We start from the raw sequence: 23411 nt of genomic DNA, 5'->3' as shown, positions 1-23411 counted from the left end.
GCTTTACCAACTCCTGTCTCTATATGATGAATCATATAGAATTCATCTCCTCAAGAAAGTTTATTGAATACCTACTATGTGCCAAGCCCTGTAATATATATTAATTGGATTGAGGCTGTTAAACAGCTTGAAGCTATGATTCTCACACAATGGTTTCAAAATCTTGGGATGCATAAAAAAAATTTAAACTATTCATCACAGTAATCTTCGAAAAAGTATTTTGCCAATTACTAAGAAACAAACCTCTTCTTTTGCAGCAATAATTTACCACTGAAAGACATGGCAATAAAATAAGTTTTATCTTCATGGGTTAGGGGAAAGTAGAAAAGAGTGAAGGGAGCCAAATATATGGTGACAGAAGATTTGACTCTGAGTGGTGAAAACACAAAGCAATATACAGATGATATATTATAGAATTGTACACTTGAAACCTATATAATTTTACTTACTAGTGTCACTCCTACAAATATAATAAAATTTTTAAAAAGATTTTATCTTGTTAAGTCAATATTACTTAAAATGAGGTCTATGGATGGATGGCTTCTGATAAGATTTTTTTCCTCCTTAAAATGGTTCTATACGTTACTCCTGTGTGAAAATTGCAGGGTTAAAATATTTTCCCTCCAGCAGAAACATATTTATATTTTTAAAATACTTTCTGTAATAACACCTAAACCAATGAAATAACTCCCACCTTGGAATTTAGAGCCCCAGGACTGTATCAGTCTGATACAAAAGGTATTTCTGGGAAAGTGAACCTCGGATGTCCATATCACAACAGGAAAACTGGGTTCCTGCCTTTGGAGAATCTGTGAGCAGCTTGGGCTGCTCTGGTCTCCTGTGACACTTCCCCCGCCACTCGCTATGATCATTGTCCTCTCCACCCTTGGAGAGCTGTCTGCACCTCTGTGATTGCTCCTTTTCGTTGTCTGATGTTCAGATATAAGTCAGGAGTAATGTGTGTTCAAAAGAAACATTGGCTGAAGTTGCACCTGTGATCCCAATTATGACCAAACTCAAGAATCCTTACATTCCCTCCAGGTTATCGAGTGCCTTCTATCGGTGTGAAAACGTTTTCTTTTTCTGGGATTAGGGCAGAGAAACAAGCAGTGTATCTCAAGACCCCAACTACCAACAGATCACAGTCTATTAAGTACAGAAGAAAATGCAAATGATACAAAGTCTCATTTTACATGACCGTTGCTTGATGTATCTGTTGTCTTTGCCCTTAGAGGGTGCAGACTGTCATTTGTTCTGGAAGCTGCTCTCTCCCAGGCTTCTGTTTGGCTGAGCGCTCACCTTCCACCCTGTTGTCTGTAGGCTCTGGGCTTGGCCGTCCTCGGAGACGCGGTTCTGCTGGTGTGTATTGTTCAGTGTGAACTCTACATCGCTCTCACCTGAGGGAGAGATATCTGCATGCACACTCTGTGTGTGGGCACTGAGGGGCACTGAGCCAGCTCTCCCCTGGCTCTGTGGGAACTCACTAAACCGCTCACCCAGGATAGCTTTGGGGGTCAGTCATACAGACAGAGGGAGCCTCTCTTCGAGCGGGAAGGCAGCGGACTTCTTGCATTGTCCTGGTAGATCAGCTTCTTGCTGACCATCCAGTGTTGGGATCAGCAGTTCCTCTCTTCTGTGATAAACAGGGTTGGCTTCAAGGTCTGGAATGTCATCACACTTCTCCCACGTCCTGGCTGTGTAGCCTTGGGTGAGTTAGTTAGCTTCGCCACGTGAGTTTATATATGAATGGAGAATAATAACTGTGCTTCCCACTCGGATTTGTTGGTGGGCTTCCATGAAAGAATGCACATGAAGCCGATGGCAAATGATGTAGTAAATGGTGCGAGAATGGCAGCGGTTGGGATGGGTGGCTATGTGTGCTCTGGTGGCTTCTCTCAGTTCTGGATTCTAGGCAGGTGTAGATAGCACTGGCGAACCAGCCTTCCACGGTGCTGGGACGACATTAGGCTGTCAGGAAATACTCATGAACACATACGATCTTGGCTGACCTGCTTTAAGGGATCTGCTGACTCTCCCCCTTCCCAGATAGCAAGTCGCCTACACGTAGACAAAACTGGAAAGAGCTCCCTGTTTCTTGCCGATGGGAGTCAGATTTCCTCCCTTACCTGAAGGGGACAGGTAAAGGACTTGAGGCCTGGAAGGAGGGTGAGCCCGAGGTGGGGCCTGCTCGCCCGCCTGAGAATAGGAGAGACACAGACTCCGGCACGGCCTGGCCAGCCTTCCACACTCTCCATTTTGTTCCTGTTGTTCTTGAGCATCTGTCTGCCTTGGCTTGAGGAAGCAAGGCCCTGCCAAGAGGAAATGAGACTGGAGGCCATAATTAGGTGATTTCACATGTAAAGTGCTGTTTTGTTATTTCTTGGGGGACAGAAGGTAGAAGAATATGTTAGCGCCAGTACTAAAGCTATTTTAATTATGACCTTGAGGAACAGCTAGCTTTATGTCCCTGAATTTTTGTTTCTTTATCTATATAATGGACTTACTTGTATCAACCCCCAAGGAAACCAAGTGTTCTCATTTTTTGCTGGGCCACAAGGTTTATGTCTGAATGTGGGGTGAGGAAAAGGGGGGAAAAACAGCAAGAATGCTTAAAGAGATTATTTTACTTATTAATTTTCTACTAAACTGTGTCTTCATAAATCTTCCGGGACAAATGCTTACTCTTCGTAGTTAAAAATAGTTTGCTAATTTTCTCTAGTTTTGCCCAAGCACTAGCCAGTCTGGAAAAGCGGACAGGGAGTTGGAGGTAAGAACTGACCTCTCTAAGAACTTTCTACTTGCCAAGCATTTAAAATAAGCGTTTAGGTTAGCTGCTATAAGAATAGGTGACTTTGTTACCCAGATCATTTTAGTTGATCTTCATTTTGCCTGTTTAAAATTTGAGAAGTTAATACTTCAGTCAATCTTCAGTGCTTTCGTGAGGGATATAGTGTTAGGGACAGCCCACATCTGTCCTCCTAGGGTTTTTTTTTTAAATATATATACAATTCACCCATTTAAAGTGTACCATTAAATGGTCTTTAGTATATTCAGAGTTGTGTAAGCATCACCATTATCTAATTTTACAACATTCTTGTCACCCCCAAAAGAAATCCTGTACCTATTAGCAATTTCTCCCTAGCCCCTGGCCACCACTAATCCACTTTCTGTCTCTATAAATTTCCTATTCTGGACATTTCATATAAATGGAATCATACAATATATGGTCTTTTGTGACTGGCTTCTTTTCTTTTACTTAGTATGTTTTCAAGATTCATCTATGTTGTAGCCTGTATAGCACTTCATCTCTTTTTATCACCAAATAATAGTCCAGTGTGTAGATGTGCCACAGATTATCTATCAGTTGACGGATATTTGGGTTGTTTCCACTTTTTGGCTATTATGAATAGTGCTGCTATGAACATTCATACGCAAATTTTTGTGTGGACATATGTTTTCATTTCTCTTGGGTACATACTTAGGAGAATTGCTGGCTCATATAATTATGTTTAACATTTTGAATAACTGATAAACTTTTCCAAAGTAGCCACACTATTTTACAGTCCCACCAGCAATGCATCAGGGTTCCAGTTTCTCCACATCCTGACCAACACCTATTATTGTCTGCATTTTTTGTTATAGCCATCCTAGGAGGTGCGAAGTGATATCTCACTGTAGTTTTGAGTTGCAGTTCCCTGATGATGACTAATGATGTTGAGCATCTTTTTATGTACTTATTGTCCATTTGTGTATCTCTGGAGAACCGCCTGTTCAGATTCTTAGCCTATTTTTAAATTGGGTTGTCTGTTTATTATTGAGTTGTTAGTTTGTTTGTTTGTTTTTTATAGTTTTAGTTCTTATATTTAGGTCTATGACCCATTTTGCCTTAATTTTTGTTGTCTAATGTGAGGGAGGGGTCCAACTTCATTTCTTTGCTTGGGAATTTCCATTTGTTCCAGAACCATTTGTTGAAAAGGAAAGGAGAAAATATTTGCAAATTATATATCTGATAAGGGGACTTGCATTTAGAAAATAAAAACTCTTACAATTCAAAAATAAAAATTAAATATTATTATGTAAGTTAGGGGTGAAAAGAGAACAACTGAGAGAGTAAAAGTCATTCCAAATTAGTGAAAAATACACATTTTTGAATATTTTAAAGCAGTGTGTTTATTTCAAGTGTACTGTTTATTTGTCTTTATTTGTATTTTACTCATTGAAACAGAAATGCAGCAAAATAATAACCAATAAGTGTTTTTCATGAGATATTTATTCAACATTGAGTTACATCATTTAAAACATTTTTTTTTAAGTTTTCATTTTATTTTAATTTGGGGAATATTGGGGAACTGTGTTTCTCCAGGGTTCATCAGCTCCAATTCCTCCTTCAATCTAGTTGTGGAGGGTGCAACTCAGCTCCAAGTCCAGCCGCTGTTTTCAATCTTAGTTGCAGAGGGTGCAGCCCACCATCCCATGCAGGAATTGAACCAGCAACCCTGTTGTTCAGAGCTTGCGCTCTAACCAACTGAGCCATGCAGCCGCCCCGAGTTATGTCATTTCTTATAAGCTTAGTTATTAATAAGAACTTACTACACCTTAACTTTATACTAATTACAGGTTGTTGAGCGTTAACTTAATGAAATCAGCCACAAATGTTAAAAATCATGGACAGTTTAGTTAACAGTAGTTCAGTTAACAAACATTTACTGAGTTCTTACTCTGAGCAAGGCTGGTCATGATTGAACTGACATCAAGGAAAGTCTTTTTAAATGAACCAGTATTTGTAAACATGCCAATATATTGTCTGAAAAACAATAAATACTGTTGTTATCATCACCTAGTAGCTGAAGTGTGGGATTTGAGCCTGAAGAGTTTAACTCGAGGTAGATGATGAATGTTGTTAGAAAAGGTACAGATAAGGAATTCTGGGCACAATTACAGTGAATTACACTGAATAAAGCAGAGGTTAGGCTTAAGTATCAGAAAAGAAGCAGCACATCCTAAATGTTCCTGCTTGTCTTTTAAATTAGCCTATAAAATTATACACGTCTGTTTTTACCACCTAAGGGGTTAAGTTTGATCAGTGTTCCTTTCTCCTTTTTTAAATAATGAAGGAATGCAGAGCAAATCTTTTTACTACCTTGCAGGTGTTCTATGCTTAAATTTAAGTGGTTTGATAATCTCTACCTAAAACCCGAGGATGCTGGGGTTGCTTTTTTTCTTCTTTTAAGTCAGTGATGGAATATTCTGCAGTGCTTTTGGCCTGTATTCTTCCCTTTTGGAGTTGAGTTCAGTCTATCTTAGAAGGATGTTTGCATTTTCCAACCCAGCAGACCCCTAGTTAAACACCCTTAAATGTAACCTCATGGTGGCTGTCTGCATATTCTTCTCGGTCAGAGATGTATCCTCTTGAGAAAGCTGAGAGCTTCCCAGAGTAAGAGCAGCTTTATTCAAATATTGGGTGCCTTCTGATGTGGCTGATTTTTGGCAGCACTGATTCACATTTTAGATGACTTGAAAGGCTTGGAACAACCCATTCAGAGCCAGGAGCACATGGCCCATCTACTGAAGTAGTTTCTTTCCCACAGTTGTCGGGCTAAACTTCAGTGACTCTTCTTGGTTTTTAAGTGTGTGTGTGTGTGTGTGTTGCTAAGTATGTAATTGAGGTAATTTTAGCTTAAATTCCACACAAGTAAAATATGCTATGTGTTACTGATGTCTACTTACTTTGGTTTTGTCAATGATTTGAGAAATCTATTGATTAAGAAGCTGCCTACAATATCTTGAACAAACTGTTTGGATTTTTCTACATTTGGATAGACTGATATCCGGTAATAATTATGATTAATGCCATGTCTAAACGTTGAGACCCATACAAACTATCCAATTCTGGGTAGAATGCTTGATTAACATGAGTTTATAATCACATACAAAAAGAACTGAGAAAAAGGGCAACATAAAGGGGTTTATTTTGTTAGCATGGATGGCTCTCTTTGCTGACAGTTTAGTTCTGAGCTCCTCTTCATGGTTTAAGTGTTCTCGCTCCTTACCCTTCATACATCATAAACATCATAAATGTTCCAGCTGACAAGCCTGCCTACGTTATTCTGCATTGCCTTTAAGAGAACCACTGCTACATAGTATGGAATATCTGTCCGATTTCATCCTCCATTGCCAGTGAAGTAGAGATGAGAGAAGACCCTGTGGAATATAATATTTTCTGTGTTTCATGCTTTGTGAATCTAGAAAATCTTGTTGTTTTAGTTGGATTTTATTATCCCCACCCCACTCCCCAAAAAATGAAGGCATAATGAGAGTATCGGGTATATACAATTGGGTAACAACCTTACCCACTTTGGAGATTGCATATATTTAATACACCTGAAGATATTCTACACTTCCTTCCTTTTCATTTTATTTTGGTTTGATGCTGCTTATTTCTGTTTGAAATCTAAGCAAAAAGCTGGAATGGGGTCATAAGAGCACAAATTAAAGGGAGCAGGAACATAGGGTTTAAGATGCTTCTTGATATCAGTTTGTATTTTCTGTGCTGATTAGAAAGAGAATAAGAACATCTTATTTACTAAACATAGTGGAATACAAGCTCCATACATAAGCAGGGTCCTCAACAAAAAGGTTTTTGGCCAACGTAATTAGTTGTATAAAGTAGTTTATTTCATGTACTAATAGTATACTATTCAGTGTACAAATAATATAGCAGTAAACATGAAATAGTCATGTCTACCTCTAATATTTGCTTTATTAATGTAATTCACGCACATTTAAAATCTCCTTTAAAATTTAAGTGATATATTATTTTTGAATGTTCCCTTTCTCACTTATATAGTTTGTAAAGCAAATTTATTCAAACTCAGAGCCAAGTTTTACACCATCTAAGTCAGATTTTTAGGGTGTATCACCTTCATTTCCATCTTTATTATTTGAAAGACAGCAATTTTTTATATCTGTGTAGTGCTGTCACTGGACCTTTTATCCAAGGCAACAGGAACCATTCACATAACCCTGGCACAATTCTCCCACCCCTTCATCCTGTAATTGAGAACAGCTCAAATTTATGTATGCATTTACTACTATGTTTCCCCGAAAACAAGACCTATCTGGACAATCAGCTCTAATGCGTCTTTTAGAGCAAAAATTAATATAGGACCCGGTCTTATTTTGCCATAATATAAGACCGGGTATAATATAATATAATATAATATAATATAATATAATATAATATAATATAATTAATATAATTAATATAATATAACATAGGGTCTTATGTTAATTTTTGCTCCAAAAGACGCATTAGAGCTGATTATCTGGCAAGGTCTTATTTTTGGGGAAACGGTATGTTCCAAGCACTGCCATAGGTGCTTTACATGTATTAATTCATTTACTCTTCAGAGCAACCTTGTGAGAAAGATTCCTCTATTATCTGATTTTACTGAGGGAGCTAAGGACCAGAGAGTTTAAGTACCTTGCTCAAAGTCACACAGTCCATGAAAGGTAGAGCCAGGATTGAGACTCAGCTCTAGAGCGCCAGAGTTCATGCTTTTAACCACCATGCTACTCTGCTGCAAGGGAATCCAGCACTTCAATTGTGAGGTCGTTTCCCCCAGGAGTAATTGTTAAATTCACCATTAAATTTATTTCCCCTCTTTATTTCAAGCCAATTCTAACCTCTATGAGCATCTAAAATTGATATTAAGTCTGAGACAGTTGTATCTTCTCTAAACAGTATTTTGCCACCAATAATTAAAGTAATTGAAAGAGTAGTTCATAATATAATTATATGGACTCAAATATAATTATCTTCCTCTTGGGAAGATAATTTTAGGGAAAAAACTATATTTTGACTTATGTGGTATGTTTCTGTGTGTTAATGTATAAGCCAAGTCAATTGGTATGGATTAAGGGGATAGGTGTATTATTTCTGGAACAAGTCATGGTCACTAGGCACTGTCCTAGGTTGTTTACATATATTATCAGCTTTATTCTCTCTACAACCCTGTAAGGTAGAGAGTATTCTACCCATTTTGTAGATGAGTAAACTCAGGCTTACGGAATATGAGAAACTTGCCTGGCACGGTACAGAGATTGGGCACTAGGTTGAGATTTCAACCAATGTCCAGCCAACTAAAGCCTGTGCACTGTGGGTGACCCCCCCGTGGCCTCGTTGGGCACACAGTACTGGGTGTAGAAGCCGCTGACGTAGCACGTGTGGCCACTGCACTGCCCGTGCCAGCTGGCTTCCACTGCCCTTCCAGCTTCCTCTCATTTCTCTGCTTTCTTCTTTACTGAGCCCAGCAGGGCTTTTGGCTGCAAACAACAGAAATTCCTGTAGCTACTTTAAGCAGAAAAGGATGCATTAAAGGATGTTAGTTAGGTGTTTCACAGAATTTCTGGGAGGGACCAAGCATCAGGCTCACATGTTGTGGAGCCAGGAAAAGAGCCAAACCACATGGTGGGACTGTTCTAGCAGAAAAACCACACAGTCTTGGCTCGCTGCTCGGGCCCAGGACTTTACAGAGAAAAGGCCAGAACTGTGCCCCTCTTTCCACAGTGCTCACCACAAGCTGAGTGTCAGCGGGTGAGCCCCACCCACTTCTGTGTCCAGGTCTGGTTGGTGAAAACAAGCTCCCAGGTCTGCACTCTGGCTGCAAGGGAATATGAGAAAAGTGGTTTTCCCGATTTTCCACTAAATGGGAGTTCATGAACCAATATAGAGTATGCACCGTAGTTATCTCACTCTGGTTCTAGCCCCAACCTTGGCGGCACCACACGAAGACCAGGTGAGTGGCAGTTGTCCTTAGTAACTAGGGCCTTGGTGGGTTCTGAGTGACACTTCCATGCTCTTCTGAGCACTGGGACCCATTAACCTTGCTCTGTTGCTCCTACTGGAGTCGGTACAGCCAACCATGGGCTACCCTGAGGGTCCTCCCAGAAAAGCTCCTCACCTCCAAAACGGGAACTTGCTTTGTGGAGGCCTCCTTCTAACCTGACGGCATTTTCCCAAGTGACGTTTTCACAGCAAGAAGCCTTGCATCTGGAGTGGGCTGTGCTAATTGGAGATGATCACACGGTAGGGTGGTCCAACGAGCAGCAGAGGCTCCCGGGCCCACCTCTCATGCGCGGGCGGGTGCTCTCTTCACTCAGGGCACTCATGTGTCGGGTGCCACATCCTGAGCTCGACAATAACCAAAGTCACATTTGAGAAAAGGCTCAGCGTCTTTCTCTATAAGAAATACGTGGTGTACTTCTTTTAAGCTTTAGGTTTTCAATCGCTTTTAAGGAAAACATCAGCTGAAAGCCCAAGGTCTGAAAAGAATAGAGACTCTAGGAAAATATGTTGATTAGCAGAACAGTATGACAAGTGAAAAGAACAGGAACCCAAGAATTAGCTGATGGTCGGCTTATCATTTACGCAACTTAAGGCAAATGTAACTCATATCTCTGACAAGTTATCTAGTCTGTGAAATTGGAAAAGATACAAATACTAAGACCCTAAGAGTTATTTTAAGAACTAAGTGTTTAAATTCTGGACACAGTGTCTGGCACATAATTATAAAATGTTAACTTCTTGTCCTTTTAAAAAGCCACAGTTCCATTGTGTGGGGCCATTCACCCCACGGCTCCTGCTGCCACTGTGGATTTCTATCTTTCTTAGCTTGGTAATGACAGGAGTCGTTTGCGTCATCAGGTGAATAAGCAGCTCAGAGTTGAACTCAAGATGACTGGGGAAACAAAACCAAATCTCATTCTTTAGCTCCCAGTTCACTGTGACCAAGGTTTAGATCTCACACAGTATAAAAGTCATCACAAAGGATCTTAGTTTGCAATTTCTGGTCATCTTGAAGTCTTGATTTGGCCAGAGATTGCATGATATATATTAATTTTCCTTCAGAGTTTATTTAGCAGCATCAAGCAGAGGAATCATTTGCATTTTAATTGGGTCATTCTCCTTCCCCTCACCCCACCATCTCCTGCTGAGAGCTGGAGTCACTCCCTGCCTCTCAGTGACACGGACGTCAATGTCTGTAACTCTTCAGTGGCACCAGCCCAACCACAAAGTGCCTCGGTGAACTTCTCCCAGGCCACGCGATCCCAGAACTTAAAAGGCTAGGAAAGCTCTTGGCTCAAGTGGCAGCGCGTGCAGCTCCAAAACATCAAAAACTTGGAGTTGGGTTAAGTTAAAATCACTAATGACAAAACATGTACTGCATTGCCATTCCCAGTGATTCATACTAAAGAGTCTGTTCCTAACACAAGGATCTCATTTTGAAAAGAAAAATCTTCTAAGTAGATGGGATGTGTCTCAGGGGACAACTTGAAATTTTCAGAGGACAGAGATGTGCGTGTGATAGAAATCCAATGAAATCTGGTGCCACTGCTGACCCCATTTTCTTAGATGAAGATACTGAGGCAATGATGCTGCGACAAAGGTTGATTTTGTTCTAGCTGAAACTCAGTTGAGATTGAAGCGATACTATGTACAGTGGCATTTCTTAACACAGCATTGACATAAAAAGCTGGTGAAGCAAACCTGAATTCAGTCTTGCAACCTCAGTAATTCTGACATGTGCTTGTAAGGGAAGTAGGGATGGCATGAAATATTTACAGTCAGTCTGTCGGGGATTAGCATATGCAGAGACCGAGTTCAGCAAAATGTAGGACGTGGAGAAATACTTGAGTGGTGAAAACGTGCCTATTGGTTGTTGAAAGAGAGGCAAAGTTACGGATATTAAATTCCTATTTCTTTTGAAAGGCCTAGGAGGGGCTTCCCTGGACACCTTTACTTTTCCCAAAAAGGCACGTTGGATGTTTGCAGACTTGTGCAGTAATGCAAAGAAATATTGGGAAGACATGGCACCTATCCTCCTTTGCCTACACTGTACTTGGTAAAGTCTCTCTCACTTGAAACCGCCTGATTTTCTTCTACTGCAGCTGTCAAGTCCATGCATCGAAAATGGTGACACGTGTGTACATGGTCTTTTCTAGATCGGTTTCAATCTAGACTCTCCTCGATTTTGTCTGTACTCCCCCAGTGAACCAGCCACAGTCCGCCTGTGCTGGGTGGTGTTCCCCAAAGAGACAACAAAGCCTGAGGCTGGGGGTCTCCTCTGTTCCTGCTGCTGCCTGGGGCCTGGCCACAGGAACCACCTTTGTCTGAGTCCCACACATTTTAGCATAGAGGCCGATGGACTCTCCAAACAAGCCCGGCTCCCTCCCTGGGAGAAGTACATCCCAGGCTCGTGATCACACCATTTGATCTGTGTATAAGCCACAGAGTTTCAAAGACTGAAGGCTGAGAATGTGAGGGAAAGAAGTTCTGATCTGCCTGTGTGCGTGTGCGTGTGTGTGTGTGTGTGTGTGTGTGTGTGTGTGTGAATTGATTTTTAAACTTTTTTGGTTTCAACACTTATCCTGGGTGGAAACGAACATTATTCTTCTCAGACATGTTTTTGAAAAACAGATGAAAGGACCAGCCGTATGCAGACAGGTTAATGAGCACTTGGCCTCTCTCTGAGTTCGGTCCTGTTTCCACTCTGTCAGCAGGGAAATTTTCCTTTGTGCGGGGCACCTTTAGACCAGGGCTTTCAGAAACCCTTTATTCAGAGCCTCTTGTTTTTAAGGAGAATTTATTGGAGGTTGATCTGGCAGGGGCTGTGGGCATCTCATGTACGTGTATTGGGAGAGCCTTTGGTAAGAGGGTGTGGGCCCCGTTGATGCTCTGTCCTTGCAAATGCTCATGACATCTAGACTGAATCCTTGGAAGGCAAACAGCTGGGTAGCTGGGTTTTTTATGCTGCAATTTGTTTTTCCTTTTTTTGGACATTTTCTAGATGCAGAACACTGTGTTTAAAGAATAAGAAGCCTTCATAATTGGTTCGTTCTAGAACGGGGCCTGGGTGCCCATGTTGGCAGCTGTGGCTGCCTGCCTGGTACCTCTCCCTGGTGTCATTCAGAGACTCCAAGCGTTGGCTTCTCCACTCCAGTTGCAGTTGTGTGGGATGGGAGAGTGCCCTTAGTCAAGTGGAGAGGCCTGATTTCTACTCCCACTCGGTCTCTGAGTGCCTTTGAGCAACAGGTGAACCAGTATGCCTCTGCCATCTTTGCGTTGCCTCAAACCAGGGGCACCGGCTGTCCCAGCCCAACAAGCAAACCATGTGAGATAGGTGTGGTGTTCTTGTGCCTTCTGATTCCATCTGATGCCCTAATTCAGGTGCATCTATTTTTAGGCTGGGCTCACCCTGATTTGAGTGTCACTTTTGCAAGGCTGTGACCTGCACATGTTCAGTTGTTTTCTTCAAGGACCCCACATCTTTGCAGTCCTTGTGCCTGGCTGTCCCCGGGCAAGAGCATTTCACTTGGCTAGAGATAAAAGTTCAATCCAGATGCCGGGGGGAAGGGAGGGAGCCCCAGGATGGATGGCGCCGTTGACTTGAGTGTGAAATAGGACAGATGTATGCATCTCCTATGACTATCCATCAGTATTTACTGAGGATCTTTGTGCTCATTGTCACCGTGGGAGGCACAGTTGTGTGTCACTGTTTATAAACTCAATAGCACTATTGGCAAACATGGGGAGGATGTGGTGGGCATGGGAGGAAAAACTGATGAAGAGAGCACGGCCACTTGAGTGAGGGTGGGGGCACAGCAGCCTGCTCTTAGGGACAGAAGAAACTGGTGGAGTGATGAGGAAGACGGGGTCAGCCAGTTGAAGGGCTTGGTGGCCACAGTCAGGAGTTTACATTTGCTGAAGAGAAACTCTAGGAGTCACAGGATGTTGATGGAATTTGACACCTGCCAGGTAGAGAATATTGTAGGCCTGTGGCCAAGGAGAGCCAGGAAGGAAATCAAAATAGGGTCCCTTTCTACTGGAAGATGAATAGAAAGAAAAGAGAAATTCTGAATGGATTTTCCAAGAGCTCAGAGTGGAGGTGCCCATGAGGTTGGAGGAAGTGCCTTGGGGAAAGAAGAGGTGTTGAGCTGGGTAAAAGGTGAATGGCTTATTCAGCGGCAAATGTCAGTCCTACATGGAATGTGCAACCAGGTGGGGTGAGTATACAGAGCTCCTGGGATTGAGAAGTTAAGTCAAAGAAAGAACCATCTGGAAATCATTCATGGGCATCTTTCTGGGTATTTCAGATTTCTCCCCTGAGGTATATTTATTACCATGAGCTTATGGAAAGAACAAAGAAAGATCCACGGTTCTCCTGAGGTTCTGAGTCTCAAAGATAACCTTTCATTTTAAACAGCATAGCTGATAATGCTAGTTCAGGCTTCTCCTTTGATTTTTAGAGCAGCCTTAGACAGTCATTAGACTTCTTTTTTCTTCGATATCTTCATCAATAAAAAAAAAAGAAGAAGAAGAAGAAGATAACTGCTCGCCCTTAACCTGGCAGGAAATAATTTAGAAAACGAAATAGATAAAGCTCTTGGTTTTATCTCCTGAGAAGGAAATCCTCAAGTGGAAGCCCTGACTCTGGCGATGATAACAAGCAGTTACCCAGAAATATGGCCAAGCTATTTTTTCAGTGGAACTCTGTGTGGATGTTTTGTGTGACTTTTCAGAGAGTACCCTGGGACGGCGTGCGGTTCCCTCTTTCCTCCTCTTGTCAAGTAACCCGTGGCCTGATTGGAGCTGGCAGCCCTTTGAGGAACACACAGAACTGCCTTCTGTGTCTTTCAACACTGCCCTTCACTAAGCACGATGCTTTGCTTTCCCACTTTCCCCTTCGGTGCTTTCAATTAAGCCAGGAACTTTGGGCACCAGGACAAGTCGTGTATAATTCAGTTAGTGATCTAAATAAGGCGAAACAGGAGAGAGCAAACTTAAATGGGAAGCAATCGGGGTGGAGCAAGCAGGTTTTATACAAGAGTCACTATAACCACGATCTGTTGAATGCCCATTGTGTGGCCAGCACAGGGGTGATCTCTATGTTAGCCAAACCTCTGTACATGCATGGTACTTTTTTTAAAAAATATTCTTATTTATTGAGACATAACTATGTTTAAGTGGATTAATGCTCATTAACGGTGTATTTTTTTTACATTCATGTTTCAGTGAGCAGAATTACATCTTCAAGATTTATTTTATTTTATTTTATTGGGGAAGGGGAACAGGACTTTATTGGGGAACAGTGTGTACTTCCAGGACTTTTTTCCAAGTCAAGTTGTTGTCCTTTCAGTCTTAGTTGTGGAGGGCGCAGCTCAGCTCCAGGTCCAGCTGCTGTTGCAAGTTGCAGGGGGCGCAGCCCACCATCCCTTGTGGGAGTCAAACCGGCAACCTTGTGGTTGAGAGGATGCACTCCAACCAACTGAGCCATCCAGGAGCTCAGTGGCAGCTCAGCTCAAGGTGCCGTGTTCAATCTTAGTTGCAGGGGGTGCTACCCACCATCCATTGCAGTACTCGAGGAATCGAACTGGCAACCTTGTGGTTGAGAGCCCACTGGCCCATGTGGGAATTGAACCGGCAGCCTTCGGAGTTAGGAGCATGGAGCTCTAACTGCCTGAGCCACCAGGCTGGCCGCGTGGTCCTTTATCAGAGGAGGAAGCTGAGGTGTAGCGATGTCTGCATAGTATTCACCTAGCTAGTAAGCAGGGAGCAGTGAGTTGAATCCATGGTTGGTTGTCCAACTGAAGCTCGCTTTCTTTTCACAAAACATGCAGGCCCCCTAAGAGGTTTCACAGAAGACTCACGTAGACCCTCTGGGACATGGGACACATTTGAGAGTCTGGTGCCAGAGAGGAAAGAACATAGGATTTGTAGCTAGGCAGAACTATTGGTTGGAAATTTGCATCCTAACTCTCCCCTATCTGATTTAGAGAAGTTACTTACACTCTCTAAGACGCCTGCTCTCTGCCATCAGCCGCAGTGCTCCTGGGACACACCTTGCTCTCTCTGGGCACTCTGATATCTCTGTGTTAACTATGCACAAAGGGATGTGGCTAAAGTGATTTTTGAACCTTTTGTACCCAGTTTATTTTCTTATGGAATCTGATGTTACTCTTGCTACTTAGATTATGAAGGTCCTGTGCAAGCCTTTTTTCCATAGGTCTTAAAAATTAAACTTTAATTGGTCAGTGCTAAGAGGACCACACATTCTTAGTTGGTTGAGAACAAACCAAAGAGATTTTATCCTCGTGCCCACCCTCCTCCTAGGGTCTAGAAGTTTCATGCTTTGGCTGCAGTTCTTACTGCCAGAATTCGCATTGTTACAGGCCAGCCAGGCACATTCTTGTGTCTTTTGTTTTTAAACTGTTTTAGATAAGTTTAAGACCTGGAAGTTACCATCGCCTGCTTCCCATGGGAAATCTCTAATTATTTAGAGAAATTCTTGTGGGAAAAAAAGGGGGGAAACAAATAACTGATTGTTTGAAAGCTTATAGAAAGAAATTTCCATACATGACCCAGCTTCCTCACCGATGCTGAAAGCAGAGGTTTTGTAAGTCAAGTTCCTACCCCCACAGAACGATATGTGATTCCAAGAGAAGATTCTTCCTGGAAGAGATGAGAAATACCTTGAAAGTATAGCTGAGCCCAAACGTGTCATTTAGCATATTGTGGTTTTTGATAGATTTCTTCCTCCCAAAGGCTTCACTCCAAGGCTAATAATTTTTAATCACATTTTTGTAGACATGGTAAGCTTGAGGGGCTGTATTTTTTTTTTAATTTTTAAGAGGAATTATTTTGAGATCTGGAAATTATAGACTGGGTAAAGCAAATCATTTAAACTGTGAGCACTGAGGGGAATTCCTTTGTCACTGTTAAGCTCACAGAAGAACAGAAGGAGACAGATAGGGAGAGGAGTCGGCTTGTCTCAGCAAATGCTTTGAAAAAACCCTATTTCCAGTTCATGCAAGTTTCACCAGCCCTTTTGAAACGCGCTTGCAGCCCAGCCACATGGTGCAGTGTGTGTTGAGTGTGAATGATGTTCAGGTGTCCTCAGAGTGTCATCTATGGTGACTGAGCAGCATAGTGTCATTGGGTCCCCTTGGTCACTTAGCTCCTTGGCAAGAGTGGAGGGAGCCATCACAGAGCACTGCCTCCTGTTCCTGAATCTTCTGGTGTGTATCTCCACAATCTACATGCATTGGGGATGCACCTCACTCAGCAGAGCTGTCCTGGGATAATTAAACATGTACACCACCTTACGTTCCTGGAAACCCAGTGAATGGCAACACTTGCATTATCTGACAATATCAATGTCGCAAAAATAAAATATAAAGGGTTGGAAATCCCAAACCCTGCCCATGGTTTTTGTTTCCATGTGTGACATCTGAGTGGAATTATGATGGTGGCCTTTGTCACTTTTATCCAGTCCATATTCTTCCAGCAGTGTGGGCTATCTGATCCCAGACCTGGCTGGAAGTAGTCCTTTCCAGAATGCCTGATAACAAGCCTGCCATTTGACATATTCTGATTGCTATGGGGGTGTCAAGTCGGGGGAGTTGGGCTAGATGCAATTGCCCCCAGGTGCCGCAACTGTGAGGAGTAGCCCACTTTTATCTACAAGGGGGAAAGCGTGGAATTGTGGGAAATGTCAAAACCTAGAAACAGCCTTTCAAGGCTTTAAGACCCACTTCCTCTGGAAAGTCGTTCCTGACTATCAGCCCATGGCGACACCTCCCTGTGGATGTCCTGGAGCCCTTACAACCTTTCACCATCGTTTCCCATTTAGCATGTGTTGTCCTGCAGTGATGGCAGTCTTTTCATATAAACAGAGTCTTGTCGGCCCAACAAGTTTGCACAGCGTGTGTGCTTAGAGGAGACACTCATTAATTACTTGTCTGTTTCTTGTTCTGAGGAGGTGGCTAATATCTTGACACCAACAAGACCACATACTGAAGCTTTGGGGAACTGTTTGCAGAGATGCTCACAAAAATTGATTTCTAGAGAGCCCAGGGCCTTGAGAGGCATTGAGAGGTTTCAAACCTCAGGTGGCTGGCGACATTGCCTGAGGAAACCAGTTGTTCCCTCTGTCCAGCTGAGCGTGAGTTACCACCAAACCCTAAGGCCTGGTCCATGGGGACGCTTGGGTCTGTGTCAGGATTCCTGGGAGTGAGTTCAAGTCGTGATGGGGCTGGATTTGGTTTCCAAAACCAAAAATGTCTTCACCCCAATTCAAAGGATTTATTGGACTGACAAGCCAGGCTGGAATGTAGGGGTCAAGTGCTTATCTCATGACTAAGACCCCTGGCTGGTGGGTCTAAGTGGTTTGTCCTCAGGGGCCAAAGAGGCACCAGTGCCTTGAAGTGAGGGCGTGTTTGGTCCAGCTTCCTGTGGGGCATGTGTTAGTTATGCCCTTGGTAGTGTAACTCAAAGACTTTCTGCTCCTCTGAAGTTAGATTTTCCTTACCCCAAAATGATTGGTCTTTTTCTCCATCTATGTCCAGAAAAAACATGCTTCTCTTTGTTGAATGGACTGGCCTACTCCTCACTAATGGCCCTTGATTCTGACAAACTGGCCTTAGGTGACCAGTAGCCCGAAGAGACACATGTCCTTGCCCAGGACCCAGGCCCTGGGGCATCGATGTGCGCGTCCTAATCAGTTACTCTCCCTTATCACAGTGTAACTCTCATTGCCTCCCGTCATCTTTCCCCAAGATGACTCCTTCATGAAGAAAACTGGCCCGTTTCAACATGCCCACATTTAGATGTGGAGGCAAGCTATGAGGGTGAGGAGAGTGAGAAGGAGCAAACAGTCCCAGCCTGAGGGATGGGACTGAATTGAGGCAGCTGGCAATTTCCTGCACACAAATGGAAGTTTAAACCAAAAGAGTGCCCTCTACTGAAGAAAGGACAAATCAGATGGCCAAGGAGAATGCCAGAGAGTGTTTCTTAAAGTCATCAAAGCACTTGTTTCCTATTAATAATCTGTATTATAAAAAGGCAAGGGTGGGAACTGTTTGATAAACTAAGATTTGGATGCACCAGTCAAAGGGAGAGCTAGTGTGCGACCCTTGTCAAACGTATTTGACCTTGGCGTCCTTCTCCCTCGAAGCGGTATTTTGTAGAGTGCATTTTTGGAAAAACTAGAGTAAGGTTATTAGATTACAAAGAAAGAACCCTTGGGGGAAGAAAATTCAAAAGGACAGTGAAACTATATTAAGGATCTGAAAAGAGAGTTTTGTTCTATCTTTCCATTTATTTACTAGAACTTAGGAGTATGCCGGGCTTTGAAGGGAAATGTAATACAAGAAGGAAATTTTCAGTAAATATTGATCTAGTACTTCCACCCTTGCTCAGGAGCCTCATGCAAGCTGCAAACCCATCACTCTGCTGCGTGATTCAGCTGAGGGCTTTTGGAATTTTGACTCTAAATGCTTTAGGAAGGGTATGCCCACCCCAGTCCTCCATACACCCCCTATTGTGTTTGCCTAACCTGCTTCTTACATAATTTTCTGCACGCTGACAATATTTATGCTTGCAGACCCTCAAGTGGGAAGCCATTGTAGTAATACGGTGTTTCCCCGAAAATAAAACCTAACCGGAAAATAAGCCGTAGCATGATTTTTCATGATGCTCCTAATATAAAATAAGCCCTAATGCATCTTTTGGAGCAAAAATTAACATAAGACCTGGTCTTATTTTGGGGGAAATACGGTAGGGCTTATTTTATATTACGAGCATCCTGAAAAATCATGCCAGGGCTTATTTTCTGGTTAGGTCTTATTTTCGGGGAAACGTGGTAATAAATATGGTGTAATCTAATACTCTAAGAATCCACATGGCTTGTTCTTTGTTGTGGGGGCTGTCTTGCACGTTGTTGGATGTTTAGCAGTACCACTGGCCTCTACCCAGTAGATGCCAGCAGCAACCTCTCTTGCTCCCCACAGTGGGTGAAATCTTCCCCAGTTGGGAAGCACTGGTGTATGTGAAAGCATAGATACTACATGAAAAATGGCAGTAGCCAGTGTGTTTCATGGTGCAGGCATTGGGGCTGGGTCAGGGACGGTCTTAGGCACCATACAAAAGATTTATCCTTTGAGCAATGAGAAATTATTAGAGCATTTCAAGCACATGTTGTATTTTTGCCATCAGATGTCTCTGTGTATGTGACAGATTGGAGGAAAAAACAACTGGGGAAGAGAGAATAGTTTGCAATCAAGGCCCTAAAATGTAACAGAATACAGGGGAGGGGACAGGTGAACGATTTAAGAATTTAAGAATTGACAGGACCTAACCACCAACTGTGAAGGGAAGAGAGCAGTCATGGGTGACAGATTTTGTGCTTGAGTGACTGGAGATTGACATCAATTAAAAGAGGAAATATAGGAGGAAGCATCGGTTTGAGGGAGAGCCTAATGGGTTTTATTTCAGGGTGCTGAGTTTGAGATGCCTGCAGCTCTGATGGAGGGGGAGGCGTTGGCCGCTCTTACTTGGTGGTTGTTGCTGTGGATGTAGAGGGTAAAACCCAGGGAGGGGAGAGAGAGAGAGAGAGAGAGAGAGAGAGAGAGAGAGAGAGACAGAGACAGAGAGACAGAGACAGAGAGAGACTGGTGCCCCTCCCTCACCCTGGTCCACCAGGAGGGAAATCAAGATGGAGACAGATGATCTGGTCAGAGAGCTGGAGGCAGCTCTACCCACCAGACACATATGGTCTAAATGGACAGATTGAACAGCTAAGCAACAGTTCTGTACACAACTAAAGATCAAAACAGTATGATGGCTTCAGTCTATGCTGTCGAGGTTGAGTGAGGTGAGGGCTGTGTGAACTCGAGGAAAGCTTTATAAAGGAAAAGAATCGACTATAGCTGCCTAGAGCTTTCTCAAGGGTGGCTGGAACCCTGTGCGTTGATGCAGAAACTGGAAGGGAGCCTCTTCAGGTTTCCAGGCAGGGCTCTCCCTGCTTGCACAAGCTGCAGGGTGTTCCTGTCAGCATCGTTATCATCTCCCATCACAGAACAGAGAAACAAACTGAGCATCTTGTTTGCTTTCATAGTTTTCTGGGAGTTATTTTTGACCAGGAGATGGGGAAAAGAGAGAAGTAAACCTTAGTGCTTCCTGTTGTTTTCAAGTCATGTACGAATTTTATCTTAGGGCAAGTTGTAGCCATCATTTTGTAGTTTTAATAATAGGAAGCATGACAGCCTAGAAGTGGCCAAAGGGAAATTGCAAAGAAAATCCAGGTTCCAATGGCTTTTTAAAATATATATATATAATAAAAAATTTACCATTTTAACCATTTTTAAGTGTGCAGTTCTGTAGCATTAAGTACATTCATATTGTGCAATCTTCACCACCATCCAGCTCCAGAACATTTTTCATCTTGCAAAACTGAAACTCTGTACCCATTAAACAATAACTGCCCATTCTCCTCTCTCCCCAGCCCCTGGCAACCACTGAATCTGACAACTCTAGGTACCCTGCATAAGGGAACTGATGCAGTATTTGCCTTTTTGTGACTGGTTTATTTTACTTAACATACTGTCTTCAAGGTTCATCCTTGTTGTAGCATACGCAGAATTTCCTTGCTTTTTAAGGCCAAATAATACTCCATTGTATGTTTAGACCACATGTTGTTTACCCGTTCATCAGTCAATGGACAAATTGGGTTGCTTCCTCCTTTGGGGTACTGCTGCTATGAACATGGTTGTACAAATAGCCGTTCATGTCCCTGCTTTCAATTCTTTGGGGTATGTACCCGGAAGTGGCCATCGGCTTTTGTGGTATGAATGATCCCTTTCTCTGTTAGGGATTGCTGGAATCAATCCCTAGCTCCCTACCCTTCTGATGCTGCCTTTGTTTTTCACCCTTCTCCGTTTGCTCATGGGAAAGTCTTAGGTGTCCCTAGGCCAGGCTTTGTGACCAGCTGGAGAGCCTTTCTGAGCCTGTTAGTAGTTCTTGGCTATGAAGACCTACCTATGCATCCACTTAGTGCTGTCCTGGAGTTTGAGTCAGAAGATCCATGTTCTAGTCTCAATACTTCCACTAATGTGCTGTGACCTTGGCAATTTGCCTCATCTCTCTCTGGGCCTGTTTCCACATTCACACAATGAGAAGTAGAACTAAGGATCCCTCCCAGCTCACAGAGGGGGAGGGCACAGTGGTGTCCTCAGCCCAGAAACCAAGGTGGGTGAAAAGAAAGCAGAGCTCCAGACTCCTACCATGTGCAGTTTGACCAAAACCTCACCTGCCCCGAAACCTTGTATGGTGAGATATTTCTAATGGCTTACATACTTGCTGTGCGCTGGTACGTGGTGCACGGCTAGTTTTGTGAGTAAATGTAACAGCAATTGCCCTTAAAGCAAAATTATAGGATATATATTACCCGCCCTTTGTTGAGAGAATGGGACGAGAGGTAGAATAACTGGTTTCCCCATAGATTTTTGGCAGATGTCACAAATTAATATTGGAGAGAATATTGTGTAGGCAAATTTTCTCTGATCAAGACTAGTTAGGACATGGGCCAAGAAAATGTTAACCCCTCTCCCTCTTCTACCCCAACTTCTTTAAAACAATGTAAATAACAGATTTCCTTCTTGTTAGCTTAAACTCCGAGCAAATCTGTTCTCCTAAACTGGAAAGGGAAGGCCTGGGAGGTCACCCTCATGATCCACTTTCAGGCCCTAGGACAGCACGTGAAAATTTGGACTGGTCTGGTGTTTCTGGCTTGGAGTTGGAAATTAGGCTTCTTCCTATCAGTTCTTTCTCTGCCCCACCAGTGCATATACAGTCATGTATATATCAGTTACTTTGTGCCTTGCTTTTCTACTTCTCATCTGTTAATCTGGCCAATGGGCAATTGTAAAGTAAAACCTTAGGTTTTTCTCCCCCAAGGATGTGGAGTTAGGGTGTTCGGATGACCAGAAGCCGGTTGGAGCATGTATGGAAATGCATAACATTTTCCTTTTAGGAGACATTTTAACCATCTAATTAAAAAGAAAAAAGACTTTCTTTAAATCCAGATGCTACTAAGTCATCAGGTTTTTTTTTATGAATGAAAAATTAGGAAACAATTTTGAAGATTGTAGAACTTCCCATGGTGTTTGGGACCAGCTTATGACAATATGGTGTTCATAGGGAGAAAATCCATATTGAATAAAACTCTGAAAGAAATGAACAGATTTGAAAAGACAAACATTATCCTAAAACCTAACAACCCTTCCAGGTTTTCTGGAAGCATGACCTGAGAAGGACTGCAAATGAGCAGAGAACATTTGCTCCTCTTTTGTTCAAGGACTGTCAGTATTTTAATAACAAAACTTCATTCCCATTTAAATCATTTGTATAAATTTTCATATGTACTGTGAAGGCCTTGGGGTTTGTGTCTCTGGGTGATGGATCAAGAAAGACCCCTTTTATTCCAGCTGCAAAATAAGATGAATTTTACACATAGTAGAAGTCACGATATATATATATATATATATATTTTTTTTTTTTTTTTCTGTTTGGGAGCGTATTTTTTTAAATTCTATTTCCTGATAAAATCTTAGGGAGTAAAATCAAATCATATTTTCAGTTGCTGACATTTCTAGCAGGAGTAAGTATTCCGAGGGACTGGCTGATAATTTCTGTTTTTGCTAGTAGTGGTCTGGGAGGGAAGATAGGAATGTTGTTGGATTAGAAAAGTTACTCGTATAGATTTGGTTGAAATCATCATGACCAATGAATGGGCTTCTTTATAAAATTATTTACAGCCCCAATTTTTATTCCCATTTGAATGTAATAATAAACCTGGCCCTTTAGTACGAAATTTTAGTGAAGTGTTAGGTCACCAGGTGGAAAGTTTTTTGACCCGTCATCGTAGCTTCACATTTCTAGTGTACATGAAATGCACATTTTGGTATGTTTTTGTTTTCCCATGCCTGGAATCTTCAGTACATCTCAGGGAACTGTGTGGGGAAAGGGTGTCTGTATAATGAAGCTACTGTGACTCCATCACCAAGGTGTGCATCCCTTGCTGATGGAAGAGGTAGGTGTTCTGCAGAGAGCTGCAGGAGTCTGTCCCACGAATGACTTCTGCCAGGATTTGAATCCCACCCGCAACCCATACTCCCAGAAAATTAAAGCTGTTTTTCGCAGCATGGTTTCAATGCACTCACAGGGCAAGGGTTGGCTCCTTCTCTTACAAACACAGTTTAGCTGGATGCACTCATAAATGAAAAATGATCTGAGTGCTGTGGGTGGGGCCCTGGCGCTCAGGAGGTGAAGCCAGGAGGAGGGGAAAGAGCGCAAGAGAACCGGCTCCTGAGCTAAGGAGCGTAGGGAGCTGGCAGGAATTCGGAGCACACTCTGGCGTGGCTCACATTTTTGTTGATAGTTAATATCCCAGGACTTGAAAGAACTGAATGGATAGGGGAACGAACCACAACCAACTTTGCAGTCTGTCCTAGTCAAGCGGCCGTGGCACACAGAGGAGAAAGCTCACCTGATCAGCTCCTAAAGCAGGTAGGAG

General features: G+C 42.6%; 1 protein-coding gene across 4 annotated transcripts in view; it reads left to right on the top strand.

Annotated features, from left to right (window-relative positions):
* The window catches only part of PDZD2 (PDZ domain containing 2), a 331805-nt gene that overhangs the window by 182477 nt on the left and 125917 nt on the right, over positions 1-23411 (top strand). Inside the window, exon 1 of one of the 4 annotated variants that reach the window (XM_074329029.1) lies at positions 23227-23404. The exons of the other annotated variants lie outside the window; for them this stretch is intronic. The gene's annotated coding sequence lies outside the window, so the exon portion shown is untranslated. Of the gene's footprint in view, positions 1-23226; positions 23405-23411 lie in introns of those variants that run through there. 4 annotated transcript variants of the gene reach the window in all.

This window comes from Rhinolophus sinicus, linkage group LG03 (genome assembly GCF_036562045.2).
Source record: "Rhinolophus sinicus isolate RSC01 linkage group LG03, ASM3656204v1, whole genome shotgun sequence".
Classification (NCBI taxonomy): Eukaryota; Metazoa; Chordata; class Mammalia; order Chiroptera; family Rhinolophidae; genus Rhinolophus; species Rhinolophus sinicus.
Note: the sequence above shows the minus strand (reverse complement) of the source record. Positions and strands in the feature narration are given on the sequence as shown.